Source organism: Anneissia japonica, unplaced genomic scaffold, assembly GCF_011630105.1.
Source record: "Anneissia japonica isolate Jap-2015-1 unplaced genomic scaffold, ASM1163010v1 scaffold11799_len232112_cov184, whole genome shotgun sequence".
In the NCBI taxonomy this organism is placed as follows: domain Eukaryota; kingdom Metazoa; phylum Echinodermata; class Crinoidea; order Comatulida; family Comatulidae; genus Anneissia; species Anneissia japonica.
Genome location: NW_022708567.1, coordinates 188,499 through 207,348, shown reverse-complemented (window position 1 = coordinate 207,348; position 18,850 = coordinate 188,499). Strand labels below are relative to the sequence as shown.

Genomic DNA, 18,850 nt, shown 5'->3' with positions numbered 1-18,850 from the left:
TTTTTTTTATAGTGACTATCCCATGAGTTGATATAATTATTTTTGTTGTCCTTATTTATTTATCCTGGTACCCTTGCAAATCACAATAGAAATCAAATAAATGGATACTGTATGCATGCACATATAATTTATGTCAGTGGAAAAGTGCACATGGCATGTTCCATTTATTTCCATTAGGAAAAATTGTACATTATTCAACTCTTATGATGATAGAGCAGGTTTTTCCTACAGTATGCTAATTAAGGAATTATAGTAATTAATGTTTAACAATTGCTCTCTCATAACCTGACCTGCTTCTATCATTCTGATTTTTATCAATTGATATTGCTTTGATATTAAGGCATGCAGAAATCTATGTCAGATTATGTACTGGTTTTATAGTTTCTACTTAACTCATTGTTCCCTCATGATGAAATATGTTGTGTAGCTAATATCTTCTGATTTTTACAACAAAATAATTAATTTACATTTACATTTATAGTGAGTTTTTTTACTATGGTTATAGTACATACTTACACTGGTATACATTTAGAATGATATAGTATTAAAAACATTATGTTACATTTATATGAGGCATTAATAGTAATGTATGTTACATTTTGACATTTATATTTAGTGTTTGTTTACATTTATTGCTTTCAAAAAACACAAGGATAACATCATCAAACTCAAGTCTTACACTTACAGTAACAACAAATACAGAAGCACAAAAAACTCAAGCAATTCAAAATGGAAAGCAAGGGTTAGCTCTATAAGCCAGAGGCTTGTTTCCATAGATGTCCCTTAAAATGCATGAAAGTTAATGTTGAAAAGCACAATGGTTGAATCATGCAAATTAATAATTAGTATTCTAATGAGATAAGGTAAAAGGTATCCATGTCTGTATGATGTGAACTCAAAGGGCCTGTTTCTACTGGAAAGAAATAATTGATTAAAAATCGCTTTCGAAAAAAGCGATTAAAAAATTGATTAAAAACACGCAATGGATAGTGTGTTTGAACTGCAAATAACCGATTTTGGCTGTGCACCTTTTAGCTGCAACACAAAAAAAAGCGATTATCAGGTGAAATGTGACCTGCAGGTCAATCACTGCAAAGACTACTGTAGATGTATTAGGCGCAAACTTTCAAAAAAAATTTGTCCTCTTGTTTATGTCCTAGGCCTACAAGCTAAAAACATCAACAAACATGGGGAGTGAAGAATTCGTTTAAACACTATGGTTTATACTATAAACTTTGTCACATGAATTTATTAATATCACGTTACACACTTTAATCAGTGTCTGCTTCCTCTTGAACACCTGGTTGATGTTATGCATCATGATGTAGGCCTATAATCCATAGGCTTTTATGCCCTACCCTGTGGTTATAGATGTCCACTGCCATAAACCTCTCTTGTACAGTGAAAGCTTCTGTCATCACTGCTTCAATTAAGATGAATATACACAGCTTGGGAATTATTATTCTGTACCATACCTGCCTATAATTATTAGATGTACTGAGGTAAGTGGTGATGCTAATTGACAGAAGGGTATAAATCAGTTGAAGTTTATAGAGATTTCTAGGGAGGTCCTTACATAATGTACTGTAATAGCTTTGAATTTGTGCTAAACTTGTACATTTGCAAAAAATAAAACCCCTGTCAAAGAAAATTTGTCTCTGTAGCCATTTGAGCAGATCAGTTGCATTTTTATACTTTAAGTTGTAGAAAAAATTTATAGAATTTGAAGAAAAAAATTATTGTTGGGCGAAAAAAAAACTAACTTTATCGTAGGAGTAAACTAGTTGAAGGACATACTGATTTTTGGAGGAAGAACAAAATAAATGAGAAGATCAACTAAATAGAAAAATAAAAGGAGCATCTAAATAAATGGGGGTGGGATAAATGGGGAGGGGACTTGGGGATAATACTAGATAAAATGGGGAGAGCAAACTAGATAAGTGGGAGGAGCAACTAAATATATATATATTGGGGGGAAAACTAAATATATTATAAGAGGTCTATATATAGTTGGGTAAGCAACTGAATTATAAATAAATGGGTTGAGCAACTAAGTATTAAGTATGTACTACTGTATATTGGAAAAGTAACTATGTAGATAAATGTGAGAAGCAACTAAATTAATGATTCAGTGATTTTCTATCTACATTTTTAAAGGGATCAACTAAATACTGTATTGAAGAAACTAACCAGGATAGGAGGAGTACTGTAACATATTTTAGAACAATCAAGTAAATAGGAGATACTTACATACATTATTAAACATATCATTTATAGTTTATTATTATTATTATTATTATTATTATTATTATTATTATTATTATTGTTATTATTGTTATTATTATTATTATTGTTATTATTTTATTATCAGGTAGGACAAAGCATAATTCATACTTTCCTGCAGAGCTTGATATAAAAAGTTCATCTATAGTTCCTGGCTACTTTCATTTTATATGTTGTTGTATCATGTTATTGGCAATGAAAAATAAATAATAATCAGGTAAATGAGATAGCAACCGGAAAAATAGGAGGAATAAAGTTGAAGGATGGATATTGTTGTTCAATCAAGATTGGATTATAACTGAATGATTATATAATTAGGTCCATTAATTTATTTCTATCCTAAATGATCACTGTGTTATTACATGGTATTGTGGCCCAGAGCTGAACCTAAGCTAGAACCTAATCTGTTTCCAATCAGATTGTGCCGAAGGTTAAACTTTCTCCTCTGGTAAGAATTATTCTTTTGCCATTGAACTAATCAACAACAACTTGCACTCAACCACATGTACTGCTGGGTGTTGCAGTTAAATGCTTCGTTCTGTTCATACATTTAGATCTTCCCCATCTTGTATGCTGTAGCCAGCATGTTAAGGATCAAAATTTATGATCATGGGTGTTCTAATGTATTCAATAATACTATATTTATGTATATTTATTAGACCATAGTTTGAAAGGGTGAGCCTGTCATGTCAAACTCGACTTGAAAGAGGCCCTATGGTATAATAAAACAAAACAAAATGAGAAAAACAAGCAAACAGTACTGACACTTACTATATACTTCAACAAAATATTAATGGCTAGAAAATGTTATAGAAAAAAAATACTCAAGTGGTATATTGCACTGTACAACACTGACAGTAGAAGTGTGGTTTTAGGTAGAACATTAAAAAAACTGAATCATTAATGAAAGTAAGAGAAAGAGGTAGCTTGTAATCGGAATAATATTTTTTTTAATGATGTATCGAATCACAACACAACCTTTTTGTAGACATCAACTGTGGAGAAATCATGTCGCCAAACCAACATACAAGTCCAGGAGATACCCAATACTCCTACATCAACAACTGTACGGTTTTGGACATCGATTTATCTTCTTTCTTTTGGATGATACCTTACCGGAACAAATTACCACACAACATATTAGATGTCAGATTTAAAAAGCTTAAAAACTCAAATTAAACTTCACTTCAGTAGGTTTGCAAACTGCAAACAGGGGTCAGGTAATAAAATTCTGATGTGATGCGGGTATTCGTTTTTTTTTTTTAAGCATAATAAATCCAGATCCAGATTACATGAAGGTATGAAATATTAATTTTGGAATGTTTTGTACTGTAGTATCAGAGGTCAAAAGAAGTAAAAAAAATACCTGCAAGGAGGAGCAAAGAAGCAAAAACAATATCCAAAACAAAATACTCATGATTTTATATCCATTTGGTTATCGATATTCATAAGGATAATAAGAAGATCTTTTATACCGTAAAACCTTGAATTGAAGCTAACTGGGCTTAATATCGAGATGAAGCCCATCTCGAATTAAAGCCCTCTCTTTAATTTGCAAAATTAGCCTTAAAAAAAATGCCCATGGGCTTCTTTTCAAGATAGCAGGCTTCTTTTTGAGATAGTACAGTATATACACTATACATGAATTTAAAAAAAAAAAACAAAATGAATTAAAAACAAACTTGGTTTATACAGTAGATTAGTTGATTTAATGTCAGTTAAATACACTCCATGATACAGATTGATGTTACAGTGGCCGTATTTAATGTTTTATAGTACAAATTCACAAAATTTACAGCACTCATTTTGAAAAGAAGCCCCCCTCTTTACTTTGCAAAAGTAGCCTTGAAAAGAAGCTGATCTTGAAAAGAAGCCCATCTAAAGTTCACAAAAAAAGAAGCCCTGCTTCAATTTGAGGTTTTACGGTTTTATCTAGAGTACTTTTGTTAAGTAAATTAAGATCATTATTTATGATGTATTATCAAAGATTTCTAAGGCATTTATGTTGGTAAATTCAAAGTTTTGATCCATAACATTCATAATTATTAATGTTTTACAGTATATCAATTGATAAAACTGTTATTTCAACTGATTAAATTTTTACTTTTAGTACTACTAATAGGATACCTATTTCCATAACAATTTTTGATCATTATTCTTTGTAGATTGTAAATTTTAATTTTTTTTTGCTCAATATTTGTAAAGTAGCATCAATTACTACTTTCAAGGTATAACATGAATTTACTATGCTAAATAATGGTTGTATGAAATCGTAATCTAATTTTCTGTAAAGTGTTTATTGATTTGTAGACAGAGTACGGTATGCAAAGAAAATTTATTCAATTATAATGCTTTGTGCTAGCTATTATATTCAGACAATTTGGAACTGGTTTCAGTGTACAGACTGCATCTCAGTGGTTATCCTACTTGCCACAGGAGCCATGATCCCAGGAAAACTTTGTCACGAAATACAACTTGGATTTTACTGTTTTACTGCAACAGGATAATACTATACAAGCTAAAATATTGTCTGTACTCACTGAGATGTATTCATTTAAAATGATCTAAAAATGTGTTTAACTAGTATTCCCCTTGTAATGATTGTAATTAGTTTACCACAGTAGTTATATCCTTTGAAATAGTACCACCGAGGAACATTTCAAAGGATTTTTGAAGATTGTGGAAATGCAGTTTTAAGTACGGTATTTCTGTAGTGAGAAGAGATTGTCTAAATAGCGTCTTCACCACAAATAGCGTTCATAAAATAGAGAGTTCCTAATTAGGAAAAGTCACAAATGAAACAAATCCAGTAGTAACTAAACTGGCCAATACATAATGGAACAATTATTTACACTTAAACCATCTGGGGCAGATGTGGGGATGGGTGGGTGGGGAGTCACATTCCCTAAATTGTAGTAAGAAAAAGACTATGTACAGCATCTGTCTCTTATACACATCTAGATGTGAATAAGAGACAGTATTATTATTTATTTAGCATTTAGCTAGTAAAGCGTTCTTGGCAGCAGTCAACAAGGCTTTGCTTGGTTCATTGGCATGTTAGAGGCTATGGCTGATTTATTACATCTCATCAAAGAACATAGAATTCTAGCAAGGTAACTGCAACTTGCAAGATTCACACGTTTGCTGAAAAATTAAACAAAAAATATATATTTTAATTTAGTTAGTAAATCATACTACATGTTTTAAGTCAGCATTTATATATGTCTAGCCTATAAGAACTGGTACATAATGCCATGAAAAAAACATTAAATCCTGCCTCGCAAGGCTCCATCTGTACGTGCGTAACTAGGCCTAATACCGCAGAGTCACAACCACCACTACACACACGCCCACCCAACACAACACACATACAGTACATACCCTGCAGTGTTGCAGATAGAGCCTAGGCCTAAGCCCTACATGTATTTCGGGATCGATATTAAAATAAACTTCATTTTTCGGAAGACTGCTTAGTACCAAAACCTATTAACTATAATTTTTTAGTATTGTTATTAAAGAACTGAAGCTTACTTGAAAGAAAAAGTAATTTTTATGCACCGATTCTGTTCCAAATCTTCGCGGCGAAAACTTCGGGCCCCATCCATTCCCATGTGATTTCTAATTGTTACTATTTGTTGAAATTTATTTACTCAACTGACATCCATCTCATTGAATGAGGTCGGCCGGCACTGGATGCAAAAGATCGTAACATGGAGGATAAACAAGGCGGTTCTACCACGAATCTAGGCCTCCTGCCTTGCCCTGAGTTGTTATTTTGATAAACAACTTAAATAACAACTCCCTGGCATTGTTTATGACATTTTATGGCTGAGCGAGCGCCATAGTATATTGGCTTAAGATAAGAAATTTTGTTTCATTGCTCTATGACATCGTGGAAATCACATTTTTCGGGATATTTAAAAAAATCGGGAGATATTAATAAAAATCGGGAGGGCGGGAGACGGCCTCAAAAATCGGGAGAAACCCGCAATTCTCGGGAGAATTGGGATCTCTGAGTATACGCAGTTAAGAATGCTATTTTTATAATCGTTGCGGTTTTGGCTGTTGTATGTTATTTTTCAATTATATGTCCCTAAATATTCTCCATGTCAACTTAAACTGGAACTGGCCCTCAAGGGCCTGTTGGACCGAGGAAGAAATTAGTGACTTGATAGAGATTTTGGCAACCACTCGCGATCGATGAGACATGTGAACGTGACTTTAGGTAAATATTGAGAGAGTGAGTGTGAAAAGGGTATTGATGATAAGAATTATACTCTAATAATTTATTGAGGCTTAGGCTTTATTCCAGTTATTCCAACCCACAATCTTCAGTATTTAGAAAATTAGCAATTTAAACCTGTAATCTGAAGACTTACGAGATTGGCAGTACAATTATCCTTAAAAAAAATTTAGATTTTATTTTGCATCTGTATTGCATAATGAAGATTAAAGGCATAGCCACATTACAGTATTCTTATATAGAATAATATAGAAATGACAAATCTCAGCACTTTATTGTATTGTGCATTTCAAATCACTGATTTTCAACTAAGTTCAGGGCTGAACAACCAGCGGTTAATAAACCAAGACAGTTTTTTTTTCTATCGTCAGACAACCATTTTTGGGTAGCATTTTGGGGCATTCCGCATTTCATTGGAGGTTTTTTTTTAAGAGGAAGAAAAAACCTTTTTTAATCAAGGTAATTTTCATGGTCAGAGACACAAAATTATTTATCCAGGCCTGTCTATGCTTCTTAATTGTGAAATTTAATCTGGATTACAAAATAAGTACCATAATAAAAATACAAGATTAAAAAAAAAATGATTATAAAGCTTATAAAATCTAGGTCTCCTTCTTGAACAGAACATTTTAAATTGGATCATTGAAAAAATCAACTGTATATCCTATGAATAATATCTCGAATTTTGGCTTGTTTTCTTTCAATAAAAAATTATAGAAATGATTCAGTAACGAAACCATGTTGAAGCAAATCATTCAGTTTTGGTTCACACAAAATGAACCAAAACTCAATATATTTATTGGATTTTTTTCCCCAGCCAATTAGGTGTAGGTTATAATTAAAGTAGTTTATATCCATGGATGACTGGTAGCTAATTTGTATTGCTAACAATATGATACAACAAATGGCATATTTCTGACACCATAAAGACCTGAACTAATTGACCTGTATAAATAACTTTGAGCCCTGACTAATTTATTGTGTTATCACCCGCCTGCTGTGGTGTAATGTACCAATATTGTTTCTTGTGCAGTTACTGGTTGTTAAGAAAACAACTCTACATATTCTACTTGTTATTATTTTGGTACAATACTGTGGTTTTGCTGAAAGTTGGCATCGTTAATCAGGATGGTATAAGTTGTAAATGTCAGTATATCTTAAAATAGAGAAGTAGAATTAATATCAGTAGAACAATTTTCTAGATTATGATTAATAGCAGCATTCTGCAAACATTTTACTGCACAGCCCAATAATTGAGATTCTACTGTAGGCACCAAGCCTTGGCCCAGCCACGCCAGGGACTAAACTACGAAAAACTGGCAAAAAGTTCTGATCATGAAAACTACATCCATGTTCTTATGGTATACAATAACTCAACATCATTGTCTGTTCTATTTTATTAATGAAAATATTTCGGGGGAAAAAAAATAAAACTGCAGTTTTTGTTTTCATTTATTACTTCCAGGCCACATAGAAAATATAAACAAGCCTTATTAGCTAAAAGTACGCTTAATTATTATTGATAGGCTCTCCCAACATTAAAACAGGTCAAAACCCACATTGACAATTATATAAAAATTACATAAAATTGTCTATTTCAATGAGGCCAAAAATGTTTTGCGGGTTTACTGGACTGCTCAATGGTAAAGTATACTATATATTGACACGTCCAGCCTGGTAAAGTCTAGCTTTTGACTTGCATCTTGTTCCATTTTCTGCACCATTTGCAGCACCACCAACTCATTAGTTAATGGCTTTTGCATGTCTGGGATTTTCAAATAGTTTATTTCTGAACGGAAAGAAACCAGATGAGTTGTAAAGTAATTCTAACTTTTACTTTAGAATTGAATCTACCATGGAGTATACCAGTGAAGTTTTCATACAACAGCAACCAATGTCTAGTAATTTCAATCAGTTGTTGATTACCCAATAGATAATAGTATGCATTGTGTATCTACAATGATTAGATAATTAGATTAGTTAATCAATCATGAAACTATTTTTGTAGGTCCATGCTTCAATTAAGAAGAGTAAAAAATTGGCGACTTTAAAGCTAGGCTCCAGAGGAATTTTTTTTTTTTTTGGATATGTTATACAACTGGTTTTTCTAAGACACAAAAAGTATATCTGACGAAAAAGTGGTTAATGAAATTCAGATTTTTTAATATTTAAAAACTGGGGAAAAGGTTTGAAACCACTCTTTTTCCACCTTTTCCCCCAGTTCGTGACATTCTCCCACTGTGTCATTTCGTGGAAGTATGTACCCACTCTCCTATAAACAACACAAAAAAATTTCAACTTGTTGATTTATAGAAACATTTGGTATAAGTTTTTGTACACCTTTATTTTTGTGATTTGCTGTTAACTGTATCCAAATTTTTACAGTTTTATTTAAAAAAATAAAATATATATTATAATAATCCCAGTGGAGTATCATGCAAAATTGATATGGTTAGTGACAGAAAAGTAAAAAGGAATTATGTTATATACAAGGGGCGGCGAAAGTGGGGCCGATCGAGATAACAATAGTCCAGTATGTCCGGAAGCATGCCCCTGTGAAATTTCTGTGTTCTAGATGCCCAAAAATAACCTCTGAGGCCTTTTGGCAATCAATTTTTTCTTTTCTTTTTTTTTCCTTTTTCTTTTTTTTTTATTGCAGACCTGCCAACTCACCCGATATTTAAACAAATCTCCAGTTCTCCAGATCGAATGTAATTTTCACCCGATTTCACAGGCCACTCCCCCTCCCCAAAAATGCTCCGATTTATGCATAATTTCATTGATTTGATCGTTACTCAATGTTTTCGCCGCCTGCTTGCTTCGCGGTGGTGCAATAAACATGCAGCCATTTTCAATTCGAATGTCACCACCAACAGCCAATGATTTGTAGTGACGTGACTTTTTTGGTATCTTACATCCATGCTTACATCATCTTTTGGTTTAAATTCTGGAAACCTTAAGATTTTTTGGTAAATCTTTAAGATTCTTAAAAAAATCTCCATATTTTCATGACCGAAGCTTTGACAGGTCTGTTTTTACTTTCCAAAAGGGGTCTGTGCCAGGTGGATCCCCTCCCCCTTGGATCTGCGCCTGCTAATTATCATTTATGAATATTTTTGTAGATTATTTCAATAAAGCAAATGCAGGGTTGAGATGACCATTACATGACAAACTGATATAGGTTAACATATTTGTCTCTATTTTTGACTTATAATTATAAAATCTAAATATTTCATGTTATAAATTATTTTAAAAAGTAGTGTTCCTTTGATTCTCAATAAATAAAACATTGTATAATTTTGATTTCTTTGAAAATGTGATTAATCTATGTGGTCGTTATCTGAATGTTATGTTTTGTGTGAGGAGACAAAGACAACCACACAAGGTTTTATATATATAGCCAAGTAACTGTTCTAGTAATAGCAATATAATAATGATAATATAATAATTTATGAGTAAAAGAACAATAATTAATATTATTTAAGTGTACCCATATTAGAACGTAGAGTTATATACTTCCAAATACAATGTCCATATAATATTTAGATGCATGTGAAATGTATTGAAAAGTTACACATAAGGTTTTGTTATAGCCATGCTAGTAATAATATTGTGATTAAAAGAGGAATAATTGAAATTGTATGGTAGCACCAATTATAAGGAATCAACAATGCACTATCTATTTGAAAAGACATTTTGTCTGCTTTTGAATATTCATAAATTAATGATTATACTTTTAATAACTCACCAGCTGTGTGTAAGAAAGACCAGTCTTCCTAAATAGGAAAATAAATATTGAAAGATGCTTAATTCACACAAAATATTAATATACTGTGATAGGATAATGTACTTTTGATTAAAAATGATAAATTAATGCTGAGGTTATTGGTATTATTATTCTACCAACCTTGATTAATGTTTAAATAATGAGAAACTATATGATTTATCCATTCTTCAGACATTGAACCTATAATTCCTCCATTATTAACCAAGTTTGCACTTTTTGATAGTTAAACCAATTGAGTTTAGTTACTACAGTTCCTCAACTAGACTCGTTTGAATGAGTATAAATAATAAAAATGTCAACATATTACTATGTTATTCAACAATCAATTTTTGTTAGTCTGGCCCCAAAGTACCAGCCAAGCAATAAGGAATGTCCGCTGTGAACAAGATAGACTGCCATTCTAGGTCATGGTCTAATGCTGTTCTTTGAGCTAAGCTCACACTGTTTTCCATGCAAGACACAGGGTGCATTCTTCTCTCCGATTGGTTGATTGAATTCACTCATTAACTGCAGTGAATTTGCTTGCGCAGTTTCATTCTTCACTTCAACATGACAGGGGAAATATTTTTCTTCTTATCTGCAGGCAAGTTTTGATCAGTTGCTCGGCGAACACTCGTGAGGATTACATAGCGATTGTTGTTTCTGTGGATTTAACACATGTTGGAATTTATCCGTACAATAGAGTTATTTTTGCTGGTTGTTGAAGAATTTCAGGGATGACTGTTGCTGCTTGATTTATTGTAAGTTTCTCTTGAAATGCTTTCTTAATTTGTAACAGGTGATTGTATGTGTAAGTACATAGTTATATTTCGACAATGTGGTAACGAGGTGACATTCAGAAATATTGATATGGATATTTCAGAAAAAGTTGATTTATATTTAAAAATAAACGTTTTACTTGACTTGCATCTAAAACAAGCCTTTTACCTAATCTTTGTCTAAATATAAACCACTAACTTGATCTAAAAAGTCAAACTTTATGTATTCATGTTCAAGTATAAAATGTTTTCATTATTTACCATTAGGCCTATTATTTTTTTTTTTTATAGATGTACTGTCCCTTGAAAATTTAATAACTTGCTCATTTTGCAGTAACAAACAAATTATTAGCTTGAGCATAGAAATTATTAAATTAAAAAAATGTGTTCCCTGATTTTTTAACTGGATAATTATAATAAAGATAATAAAACACTTCCAGTGACTGGAAGTGTTTCTATCATTTTGTCGCTGTAAAATGATGGTTTTTATGGGTAAGCATTTTTTAAATACACTAATTTCTATGTTTAAGTTGATAATTTTTATGTTAATGTACTACAAAATGGGCAAGTAAATTTCAAAAATGATTTTTATGATTTTTTTTTGTGTTTTTTGCAAGGGACAGTACATTTTTAAATGTAGATCAAGTCAAAATGTAAACCTACTCTGATTTGAATACCGGTAACTAAAAGAAAATTTCTTCAACATTATATTTATATTATTCAATATATTTCACTCAAATATTCCAGGCTATATATTTAAGTAAATAAATACGGATGCATCCCTGCAGCTGAAGGCTTACCACCAATATGTATGGATTCCACTAAGAAAAAATGTTGCTTATCCATGGTCTCGTTTCAGTTGGTTATTATTTTGATGTGAACACAGTAATGAGTTCCAAATTATTGTCTACACATTTAACTTATGAACATTAAAAAATAAAATCAGCTTAAAGAATGAGTTTAATTTCATTTTGAGTACCAGTAAAATTATCAAATGTTATAATTCTACAGCTCAGTGGTTATTTATTTTCATCAATTTATTGTTTTATGGAATTATTACTGGTGATGCTAAATATAGATTAGCCATAAATGTCAGCAAAATTAAATGTGGTTGAAACAGCAGACATTGACTGGTTTTATTGTTCTGAGATAGAATCTATTTTAGATTGGCTGTTTCACAATGCTGATGTCTGAATCTGATATACTGTATCAGAAAGCTTGTAGACCTGTGGTTGTGCTATATGTTTATCCTGATAAACTCCATGCCTAGCAACTCAGCAGGTGGGACTTAAGTTTTCTCAGAATGTTATCAACGGTACGATATTGTAGGCAGTTTTCAAGGAAGGATATCATTTAAATTTTTAATGCAATATAGTATGCCACAAGTTTCTAATTTATCGTTTTTTAGATAGATTCGGAGAGCGCCACCAGTGTCGGTTTATGTCGAGAAATTTGTTATGTTGCTGAATTTGGATGCGAGTTAATCCCAGAAAACTTATAGTATGGATTGCCATGCATAGAAGTAATATGGAATGCCATTGTTGCCAAAATAGATAAATATTTAATAGTTTTCACTGATTAAGACAAAATTAGGGACTGGAACACAGTGTTGTAGTAGTTGTAGTTAGTACTAGTAGATGGACTAGTTATTGTTAATTTTAATTATGATTATAATCACATTTCTAATTAATACAGCTGTTTTACTCAATGGAATTTGCATAATTGGGAATAATCCTCTATTGAGTTACAGAAAAGGGCTAAAGCCATGTAGGTATTGAGCTAAGGCGAGACTTTTTTTATACCACATTTAGCAAACCCGCCATCCACCAATATTTATGATGATTTGAAAGAAAAACAAAATTTGTATTTTTGGCCAATTAGCGCACCCGCCGCTACGAAAGAAAAAAATAAAAGTTTGTCTTTATTGTTATTACGCCCACTGCTACCTTGAAATCTCCAAAAATATGATATGTATATTTCTTCCTAATTATATAACTTTAAAGCATTTAACTATTCCATTATTACTACACTGCTTACACTCACCAATAAAATTTTATTTTTATTTTCTCCTCCATTTGGTTGTTTTTGCAAACCTATTTGCTAAATAAGAAAACAAAATTTTATTTTCATTTTTTTAATAATTCCTCTGACCATCTTTAAAAAAATAAGTTATTGAAACAAGGTATAAAAAAGTCTAGTCTTAGCAACTTAGCAATGCAGAGTTTTGTATGTGTACTCAACAAGATAGCCGCCAAAGGAAAGCAATTCAAAACAATCAATTCTGACTATATACAATATTTAATCTTGAAAAAAAACAATAAATACAATTGATTGTTTAATTTGTATATTTCAACTGAAAATTAGAACATGTACAAATTTTCATCACCAACTAACCAATTTTTAAATGTTTATTTGCGTTGGTCAGTGTGTGTTTGACTTTAATGTTGTGTTTTTGTACACCACCTATTCATGTGCCCATTCTGTTATACCATAGGTCAGGCCTTAGTTAATTAGGCATGAACATTCAAAATAAAATACCTCAAATAAGAAGAATAAAAAAGCAAAAATAAAAATTGAAAACTAAAGCCAGCCCAAAGCAATTCCTTGCAAGGTCATCATTTCATTGTTTCCATCATTAGAGATTTTTTGACCTTGTTATTCCAAGTTCATACTTTTATTATTTCCATGTTTATTTATGTTATCAAAAAAACGAAAGAGAATTTAAAATGCATTGTATTTTTTGGGACTTGAACTTTCCCACCAATTACAAATTTCACTACTGGCTAGTTTCTCTTCCTATATTGTTTATAAATATTCCTGGAAGTTGGCATTGAACAATTGGATAGGTACCTGTGTGTCAGCTACAAAGTACAAACAACTCAGTGTTAGCGTAACTGTTAAAGCTTGAAGTTCATTGTAGCATAGCGTTAAAGCATGAAGTAGAGTGTAGCATAGCTGTTGGAGCATGCAAGTACAGCATAGTATACGGCAGCTGTTAAAGCTTAAAGTACAGTGTAGCATCTGTTGAAGCTTGAAATACAGTGTAGCATAGCTGTTGAAGTTTGAGGTAATATTAAGAAAACTATTTTAAACTAAAAATATTTTAAGAAAACTGTTACGCCAACCGAGATACTGTAGTGCTAATGCATTATTTGTTAATAATAATTTATTATCTTTCCAAGAATTTATGAGAAAATCAATCTTTAGCATTTTAAAGCGATTTTCTACTTGTGTGAACCCTTTAGTTCGTTCTGTAAATGGATTTTTTGAAAGTTCTAGGCTCTCAAAAAGATGGAACGAACTTCTTTATGTTAATCCTTAATTTCTAAGGATCATGTGGGGTTTATTTTCCCCTTGTATTTATATTATTATTAGTTAAGTTGACGATGTTTAATTATGGATGTAAAGTCTGAAATAAAGAATAATGTAATTTGTATATTTCAACTGAAAATTAGAACATGTACAAATTTTCATCACCAACTAACCAATTTTTAAATGTTTATTTGCGTTGGTCAGTGTGTGTTTGGCTTTAATTTTGTGTTTTTGTACACCACCTATTCATGTGCCCATTCTGTTATACCATAGGTCAGGCCTTAGTTAATTAGGCATGAACATTCAAAATAAAATACCTCAAACAAGAAGAATAAAAAAGCAAAAATAAAAATTGAAAACTAAAGCCAGCCCAAAGCAATTCCTTGCAAGGTCATCATTTCATTGTTTCCATCATTAGAGATTTTTTGACCTTGTTATTCCAAGTTCATACTTTTATTATTTCCATGTTTATTTATGTTATCAAAAAAACGAAAGAGAATTTAAAATGCATTGTATTTTTTGGGACTTGAACTTTCCCACCAATTACAAATTTCACTACTGGCTAGTTTCTCTTCCTATATTGTTTATAAATATTCCTGGAAGTTGGCATTGAACAATTGGATAGTTACCTGTATGTCAGCTACAAAGTACAAACAACTTAGTGTAGCGTAATTGTTAAAGCTTGAGGTTCAATGTAGCATAGCATTAAAGCATGAAGTAGAGTGTAGTATAGCTGTTGGAGCATGCAAGCACAGCATAGTATACGGCAGCTGTTAGTAGAGTGTAGCATAGCTGTTGGAGCATGCAAGTACAGCATAGCATACGGTAGCTGTTGAAGCTTAAAGTATAGTGTAGCATCTGTTGAAGATTGAAACACAGTGTAGCATAGCTGTTGAAGTTTGAGGTATTATTAGCATTCAGTGGTAGCATACCCGTTGAAGTTTGAAGTAAAGCGTAGCATAGCTGCTGGAGCTTGAAGTACAAATAGCATATAGTAGCTATTTATGCTTGAAGTTCAGTGGTAGCATAGCTGTTGAGGTTTGAAGTACACTGGTGGTAGCATATCTGTTGGAGCTTGAAGTGAAGTATAGCATAGTCTATTGATACATGAATTTCAGTGGTAGCAAAGCTGTTGAATTTTGAAGTACAATAGTTACATAGCTGTTGAGAGCTTGAAATACACTGTAGCATACCGTAGCTGTTGATGCTTGAAGTTCAGTTTAGCATAGCTGTTTGAGCTTGAAGTATAGGTGTAGCATAGCATATTGATGCTTAAGTTCTGTGGTAGCATACTGTAGTCTGTTAAAGTTTAATTACAGTTGTGGTAGCATAGCTGTTGGAGCTTAGAGTACAGTGTAGCGTACAATAGCTATTGATGCTTGAATTTCAGTGGTAACATAGGTATTGAAGTACAGTATAGCATAGCTGTTTGAGTGTGAAGTAAGGTGTAGCATAGCTATTGAGCTATTGATGCTTGAAGTTCACAGTGAGCTTACCTGTCAAATGAAGGTCAATTGTTATGTTACACCTGTTACCTTTTAGATTGATACAGATAGTTAACAAAGTATACAAACAAGTAGATTACCATGCAATCTCTCTCTTCTAGTGTCATGGCATCGAATGCCAATTCAAAATTTTAAAATATGAAAGTGGATCAACAGTGTATTCAAGAGTCTTGCCACAAGTGTCTTGTTATTTATCTATTAATATTTACTTCCATCAGAATAATGCTACCAAATGGCAATTTAACTTATGTGTGTTGGAAAAAATGGGGTATGGGACGCCAATTTAATTCTGGTATGGCGCGTACTGATGGCATTACAAAAAAAAAAGTTTATAGTTAACTGAGTTTAGTAATTGAAATTTCAATCTGGAAACAAGGTTAAGTCTGTATTTGTATGTATCCAAAAAAAATAGAAGGCACAATTTTTATTTTACTGTACTTTGTATTAAAACACTGTTAGATACAGTAAACATTTTAACGATACAGATTTATTATTCCATCATATCTCGTTTCAATGGAGAAGTATTTTAACTCCTTTATTGTATGTAATGGAAACATAAAACATTACATAAATGTGTGGCTGTAATATAAACACAGTGGTTTTAAAGTGTTACAATTTAAAAACTACACTTTCAAAACATTGCTTGAATGTATAGTACTAAATCAAAAACAGAAATAGTATGACTTAAAAAATTGATTGAAGAAATATAAACAAAGAGCTGAGGATTTTTGTTAAAAATATACAAAAGATTACTATTAGAATGCTGTTGTTAAATCGTGTAAGGGTAATTTGAATTGACAGTAAGTGTACAAATATACACATTGAAAATTAAAAGACAAGATTGATTGTGGTTATTAAGCTGCCGTGCAAAGGAAATTAAAGGCACAAAGACAGGTGAGTCGCTTTCACTTTGCTACTCGACATCGATATGCATACACACAAAGAACTTTATAATATTAATAAATGTGGAGAAGTAAAGAGCCATACATCTTCTAATTGTAAAACCATAACATTTAATTTATATTCAATTAGAGTTCCCCTATAACATTTTTATCCTGATGATGTCTGTTGTAGTTGACATTTGTGTTAAATGTGTGTGTTACTTTAAAGATATAAACTCAATTACAGCATTAAACAGGTCGTTTAAAAGCATCAAATAAGTGATTAATTTAAATTGAATGATACACATTATAAAAAGAGAACTGTGCTTAAATTTAACTACAAAAATCTTTAGATTTATTACCAACCAATTTAAGGCTTATTGCAAAATTTAGGAAAGGCATTATATGTCTGATAATTGGCAGGGGTATTTTTTCACATACAAATTTTCAAATTTGAAAGCTACGGTAATAACTTATTAAATACACACACAGATAGCAATTCACTTATTGGTGTTGAGTATTATTTTTAGATTAAAACAGTGTATTTGGATGGAAATAACTATATTTCTTAATTACACAAGGTGTTATGTTATGCAAAAATATGACACTCCAACTCATTATTTTATCTACCTACATCACATGGCTGTACATAATGCAATCAGTCGAATAAATGTGGTATGTCAGCTAACCATTGACCAATCCATGCTCATCTTAACTATAGCACCATAAATATATGTAAAGTGTAATAAAACTTAATCTAATAGAAAATTAAACAGTTTTTTTTCCTAACATTATATTTGATAGTAAAGAATATTATAGGCAAATAAGGGTACTATGAAACATTGAATGAATGGTATTGGAACAAAACAAAAGATAGTCTACTGGCTTAGAATCAAGTTGACTATTATGATTAAACTCAGAATCATGAATGCGTCTTAATAGTGAAAGATTGAGGCTGAAGTATCGTAATTTAGTTTCAATTTCTTGGTGCAATTCCCATCGGTGTCTTAAATCACTCCCCTGGTAGCTGTACATATGTATCCCAATAAGTCTCTCACCACTAGGAATCTTATCAACAACTTCCGATATTTGCTAATTGAAACAGTGTTAAGCCATGTTAAGTAACATGGATTCTTGTTCAAGGTTTCTTGTAGGGTCTATCGAATTCAAAAATGAATTGGTTGATTTGATTTAAACATGGAGGAATTAGTTTAGCTAAACTAATTCCTCCATGATTTAAACAATTGAAACAGAATTAAGCCAGATTAGATTTGATTTAGGTTATGTACCGTAGTTTAAAAATGAAGCAAATTATAGTAATAAAAAATTGTTTGAAAAAAATAAATCATAATTTTATCTAAAATTACTCTAGTTGATAGTCCTGAAATTTAGTTTAATGTAGTCTTTGAATGTGAATCTGAAAATAACAGTAAGAAACAACGATACAAGTAACTGCTGTGAAATTGGACTATTAAATTTTGTTTTCTGAAACACAGTGCATGTTTATCATCAGGGTTGGTCGATCTTCAATTTTTGTAGGCCCTCAACCAAAATACATAGTGTCACCAGGATTAAAATATATCGAAAATTTCAAATTTATTTATAGTCAAATCTTTAAAAGTGGTCTTTTGAAAAAGTATTTCTCTGAGTTTTTTTAAAATTAATATTGTAATGTATTATTAGAGTTTAACTCCAATATTTCAATATCTTGTACAAAACCCTGCCTGGATGATGTAAGTTTTATTCCATAAACTGTATTTTATTTTTATTGTTACTATTGTACTGTATCCAAGTGAGCTGAAATTCTCGTATACTGTATTTTTTTGTGTTGATTTCTGATTGAAAGAGAATAAGACTAATTTTAAGTAACATGGATCTAAATTTAAGTTTGAGTATTGATGTTATTGCTGCGAAGCAGCCAATTCATATTCTTGACAGCAATTTAACCTCTGAAAGGTCATTGTTTGTCAAAAAACGATCGCCTAAGACAACTGAAAAGCGGAGTTCCTTCTTTCGTTCTGCCTGGTAAAATCAATTACTGTAGGCGACGTTTGTAGACTAACCTACTCGTACCAACGTCG

General features: G+C 31.6%; 1 protein-coding gene across 5 annotated transcripts in view; it reads left to right on the top strand.

Moving 5' to 3' along the window:
- The window catches only part of LOC117106538 (discoidin domain-containing receptor 2-like), an 88,764-nt gene that overhangs the window by 9,337 nt on the left and 60,577 nt on the right, over window positions 1–18,850 (top strand). For 4 of the 5 annotated variants that reach the window (XM_033247919.1, XM_033247921.1, XM_033247920.1 and 1 more), the window contains exon 2: window positions 10,897–11,053. The gene's annotated coding sequence lies outside the window, so the exon portion shown is untranslated. Of the gene's footprint in view, window positions 1–10,856; window positions 11,054–18,850 lie in introns of those variants that run through there. The other variant, XM_033247918.1, reaches the window with a different exon arrangement.